Source organism: Spinacia oleracea, chromosome 2, assembly GCF_020520425.1.
Source record: "Spinacia oleracea cultivar Varoflay chromosome 2, BTI_SOV_V1, whole genome shotgun sequence".
NCBI classification, from domain to species: domain Eukaryota; kingdom Viridiplantae; phylum Streptophyta; class Magnoliopsida; order Caryophyllales; family Amaranthaceae; genus Spinacia; species Spinacia oleracea.
In genome coordinates, this window is record NC_079488.1 from 97,344,425 (window position 1) to 97,349,919 (window position 5,495).

Consider the following 5,495-nt stretch of genomic DNA (forward strand, 5'->3'; position numbering starts at 1 on the left):
GTACTTCGTGTACCCTTTCTTGAGGGTGCCTTGTTTGTTCGTGAGCATTTCCCGGGCCCTTGCTTACAAGATCGTTGCAACCATTTCGTGAAATTGCCATCTTTCCGTGTCTTTCGTCGTCTTTCAGGTTTTACAAGTCTGTGGTTCTCCTTACTGTTTATTGCCCAAGCTCCATCCCAAGTGAAAAAAGGAATGTGAATGTGCAAGGTAGGAGACGATCAAAGGCCAACAAGCAGAGCTTCAATTATATTTGTAGTTTGTAATGTTCTAGTTTCAATGTGTATTTTGTTTATGTGTTATTATATGTTGCAATTTGCCAGTATCAAAAAAAAAAAAAAAAACATCGCACCATTATTATCCGATCCAAACTTGACCCGAACCCAAAAAATCTGCTACAGATTAAACCAGCTTAAACCCAACTAGACAAGACCCGAACCCGAATTTAAACCTGACTATAATATGACTCGATCCGAACCCGACCTGTACCCAAAATAAATAAAAACAACCTGACGTGAATCGAACGAAAATCAACCCGACCTAATCTTACATGAATCAAAGTGCTAAAGTGATCTGATACGACCCGATCGGATCAGAGTGCTAAAGTGATCTGATACAATTGATCGATATTGTGCATTGGCGTAGGAAATGTAATCCACAATTGATCGATGTTGTTGCTCTTCTCAAGAGGGATTGGATGGTGACTATCTTACATGTCAAACGTTCAATAAATAGTGTAATTCATGGACTAGCTGATCTGAGTAGAACAATGTATGTGGAACGAAACTTAACACTTCCAACCTCCAAAGTGTGTTGCAGTCTGCTATCAAAAGAATAAGAGCTGCCTTATGCCTACAACTGATGAAGCTTAATGTTGATTTATTTTGTGTATGATCCTTAATGTACTTCCTGTTGAATTCATAAAATCTCTTAATTACCTTTTGTTGTTAGTAAACTAAACTCCTGGCCTTTTGCTTACATTTAATTTGCAGCAGTGGCTTGGTGGTTTGTTTAATAGGAAGCCATTTTTTTGCTTGGTCTGTCCAATACTCTTTTTTACCTTTTGGCGTTATCTCTCTAACCTAATTAGTTTATGCTTGGTTTTGGTGATTTGAATTTTGAATATTTTTTTATTGAACTTTGTTGGATTTTGGCTTTGAATTTTCATGTTTGATTTAGTGGATTGAATTAGTTCGATTTGCTTCATTAGTTTCATGATTAGGATTCGTTTTAGTTTAATCTTAGTTTTAATTATGCTAATTGAGTAGTTCATAGTCTAGAGATTTAGGGTGAAGCCTTGGGATTGAATTTGGGAAATTATAGGGGAATTCATGATCGATGTTGTGATTAAATGTGAGTTGATGATAGGATATCCATGACTAATTAGGTAGTAGTTGCAAATGCTAGTTGATTAGAATTGATTGGAATGCATAGTTTAGGTTTGGCAAGACATTGTGAACCTCTTTTATGCAAGTGAATAGTAGGTCTTATATGCAAGTGGTCTAGTTTAGGACTATGCGAAAGCTTTTCCATAGATTAGATGCTTCGCGTGCTCTATCCGAGAGGTGGCGAGCACGTCATTAGTTTCTATTCCCCTATGCATCAAGTCTTTGCATAATCATGATTGTTTTGACCTTGTTCTTCCCTTAATTCAATTTCCATTGCCGATTCCCGAAATCTCTAGAATTTCTTTACTTGTTTGTATTTCGTGCTTTTCTTGCTTTCATTAGTTTAATACTCAAACTCATTTTCCATTCGAATTAGCTTTTGAACGCATTAGATTGAAGAGTCAAACATATTCATTCTCTTGGGACGATCCCGAACTTGCCACTATAATCATTATAGTTGGTTAGTTAGGTGCTCTTATAAATTTTGTTTGATTAGGTGGTTTTCGTATAACGACGCGAAAATCGCTTGTCATAAGTAAACTTAATTAATGATACTTTTGTGCAATACCTTGTAGATTGAATTTATTAAAACGTATATGTGAATGTGCTAAATATTTCTTTTAATCAATCTAGACTTTTCGGGCTCATTTTCTTCATTTGAAATCCTTGATCAATGTCCTGTTTGGTTAGGAGTTGTTAGCTTATACCTAGTTGGATTAGCTGATAGATGTTTGTGTTACATCGTTGACTAACTGTGAATTAGATGTTTGTGTAAAAGTGTTTGGTAAACTAGTTGTTAGTTGTTAGTTGTTAGCAGTTTAATAAGAAAAATAACCATTAAAGACAATGACATACTTTGTTGTTGGGCACTTTATTTCTTATTAATATTAGACAAATAGTTTATTATGTTAATAATTTTCTCTAGATTTTTTGAACAAACAGTGAATAAATTGAATAAAACAAATTTATTTTCCCTTAAAAAAATGTTCTTAATTAATTGATGTTACAAGCATAATTGCAATAGTTTTCAAGTATTTAAAAATACTAATATAAAATTTTTCAATAAGAAACGAGTAACGAAAGGAGTGAAATAAAGAAGGTGCGAGCAATGTTTTTAGGAGCGAAATAATGTAGGTGTTAAGCTTGGTAAATGTTGTAATTTAAGGCAATAGTAGGACAAAGTAGCCATTTACCTCCACTTTCTCAAACCTCTAATCGCAAAAGGCTCAAAAAAGCTCAAAAATTGAGGTTTTTGAGAATTAATTTTTTCACCCCAAAATTTTCTTTCAAACATCTCTTAACCAAACACTTTCAATTAGGTTTTTTTTAAACGCTAAACTTCTAATTCACCTCAAACCTCTCTTTTTCCCTCAAACCTCTTGTAACACCCCGACCTCTAATTCAATATTTAAAGCATAATTAGCAGCGGAATTAACCTAATCGGTCGGGACATTACCTGCCGTAAATCCCTCTTGGGAATTACAAGGCAACTATCAATCATAAGCTATTAAATCATTCAAAATTAACATAATAATCCTTTATATTCCCAAAGTAAAAGTATATAACTTACTAAAAATCTTTAATTAACTATTAAAAAACATAAACTAGGTGGAAATTATTAAGGGTGAAATCCTCGCCACTACTCGTTTCCATCGTTCCCAGCAGTACCTAAAACAGAAAACAAAAACGGTGAGCGGAAGACTCGGTAACGAACTATTCTAGCAACGTAAATTCATTTCAATTCATTTTATTTAATAACACATGGAGGATAGAATAAGTAAAACATTTAATAAAGTCCTTTATTTAATTCATTCATAACTTTAGGGTGCACATGCTAGCCGTGGCAAGTATGACATGGTGGAACGTCTTCCACGATGGACCGCTGTCCATAAAACATGGGGCATTGGCCCGAAAACATGAGAGCCTTGGCTCAATGGGTGGATGCCCCATGGGTACATCCATGACCGAGAATCGTAACCTGTGAACATATACTGCCAAACGGACTAGGTCTTTCACTTTCATTTATCATGTTTCGTTTAATTTTACATTTTAGCCTTTTACTTCCGTTGAAGTAACATGTTTCCTTTGGATCATATGATCAAACATCCTTTCTTTCATGGTTTCTTATAAACAGCATTTTATAAGAAATTCAATCAATCATAATATCATTTTATAAGAAATTCAATCAATCATAACATAAGGAATAATTCCATCAAATCATATTATAATAAATTATTCAATCAAAACATAATTCATTTCATTCATGGTTTCTTATAAAGATCATTTTATAAGAATTTCAATCAATCATATTATAATAAATAATTCAATCAAATCACATTTCATTTCCCGCAATTCATAAAACATGTCAAAACATTCAGTTCATAAATCAATCATAACGTTGTAATTTCATAAACGCATTTATAAGGGAATTGCGGGTACTAGCAATAGCCGTTACCTCACTTCCGCGATTTGCTAAGGGTTTTGTTTTCCTTGGTTCGTTCGTCCTGAGCTCCGAGTCCAATTTCTTTCAAAATATTAAATCCTTGAATTAGTACTAAATCAATGAATAATTTAAAATCAATATTTTATAAATCATAACCTTTATAAGTCAAGAATTTTATAAATAAAGAATTTTAATATAAATATAATTTCATAATTTAATGAAAATATTATTAATCGAAATTTTAATCGAAATATATATTTATTTCATAAACCGGTTTTCATGAAAATCTTATTTAAATTTCGTTTTTGTTAATCCAAGATAATTTATTTTAGTAAAATCGATATTTGATAATTAAACCTGAAAAATAATAACAATTTATTAGTAAATAATTATATCATAAAAATTATTAAAACATAAATATTGCTAAATTAAAAATCTGAAAATTCAGATTGGTCTTACCAAAGGCCCAAATGGTTAGTTGGCCCAATTTAATATGGGTTGGAGGAAAATAAAATTAAAGCTTTAAAAATCTAATTTTGGTTGTTTTGGGTTTCTGGGAAAGGGAACGCAAGAAACAGGGGAGGGGGAACGAAAAAGAGCAGGGGAGGAAAGAGAGGAGGAAGGAAGGGAGTTGGGGTCTGGACGGCTCGGTACCACCGGAAAACGCCGGTGAAGGCGACGGTGGTGGTGGTTTGTGGCGGCAGGATGCGAGGGAAAGGGTGGGAGGTGCGAACGGAGGAGGGAAACAGGGGAGTTTGGTGGCGGGTGGTGCTTGGGAGTGGGCTGAGGTGGCTCGACGGAGAGTGTAGGCGGCGGAGGTCAGTTCACGAGAGGGTGAAGGTGGCCGGAGTAGTGGCTGCAACGATGGTTTGCGCGGGGATAGGGGCGAAGGGCAGGGGAGTGCGACGAGGGGAAATAATAGGGGAGGCGAGGGTGGTGCGTGCGGTGGAGGACGGGTGGTCGAGTGGTGTTGGGATGATGGTCCTGGGTTGTGGTGGTTATGGTGGTGGCAGATGATGGTTGTTGGTGGTGGTTGCTCGAATCAGAGAAGATGAAAATGAGAGAAATTGGTTTTTGATGTTGAATTTCCTGAAATGGAAATGAAATTTGTATACAGGAAGAGTGAAGAACAAGGAGAGGTGCTTGGGGTCCAAGTATCTGAATTTGGACTGAATTGAGGGAAAGAAGGAAGTCTTGACTTCTGCTTTGGGCGTGGAGAGCAAGGGAAGAGGAGAAGGAAGAAAGTTTCTTCACTCATTTGCACGTGGAGAGCAAGCAGAAGAAGAGAAAGGGGAATTTTGGCTCTTTTAAGGGCAATTTCGTAATTTCGCATTATTTGGCCAAAAATTCAGAAATTGTTGCTATTTTTGAAACTTACTAAAAATAGAAATGTTTAATTAAAATAATTCTTTATAAAAATTATCGTTAACGAAAAATAAATAAATTTTCGTTTATAAATTTATCGTTTAAAATAAATCGTAAAAACGATTAAAATAACGAAATTCGATTATTCGTAATTATTTAAAACGAAATCAAGCTAATAAATATTTTTAATTTTAATAAATCAAGTTTAAAAATTTTGGGGTATTACACCTCTCATAACCAAACACCCCTAGATCCGATTTAAACTTATTTTAAGACTCTTTGGATCTGATTGAAACTTATTT

General features: G+C 34.6%; 1 long non-coding RNA gene across 1 annotated transcript; it reads right to left on the bottom strand.

The window, feature by feature from the left end:
* Nucleotides 1-2,685: 2,685 nt before the first annotated feature.
* LOC130467113 (uncharacterized) lies at nt 2,686-5,017 on the bottom strand. Its single transcript, XR_008927275.1, has 3 exons — nt 4,288-5,017; nt 3,841-3,909; nt 2,686-3,053 (listed from the first exon to the last, which is right to left on the bottom strand). It is a non-coding gene; the product is annotated as an uncharacterized lncRNA (long non-coding RNA).
* Between the last annotated feature and the right edge of the window lie 478 nt (nt 5,018-5,495).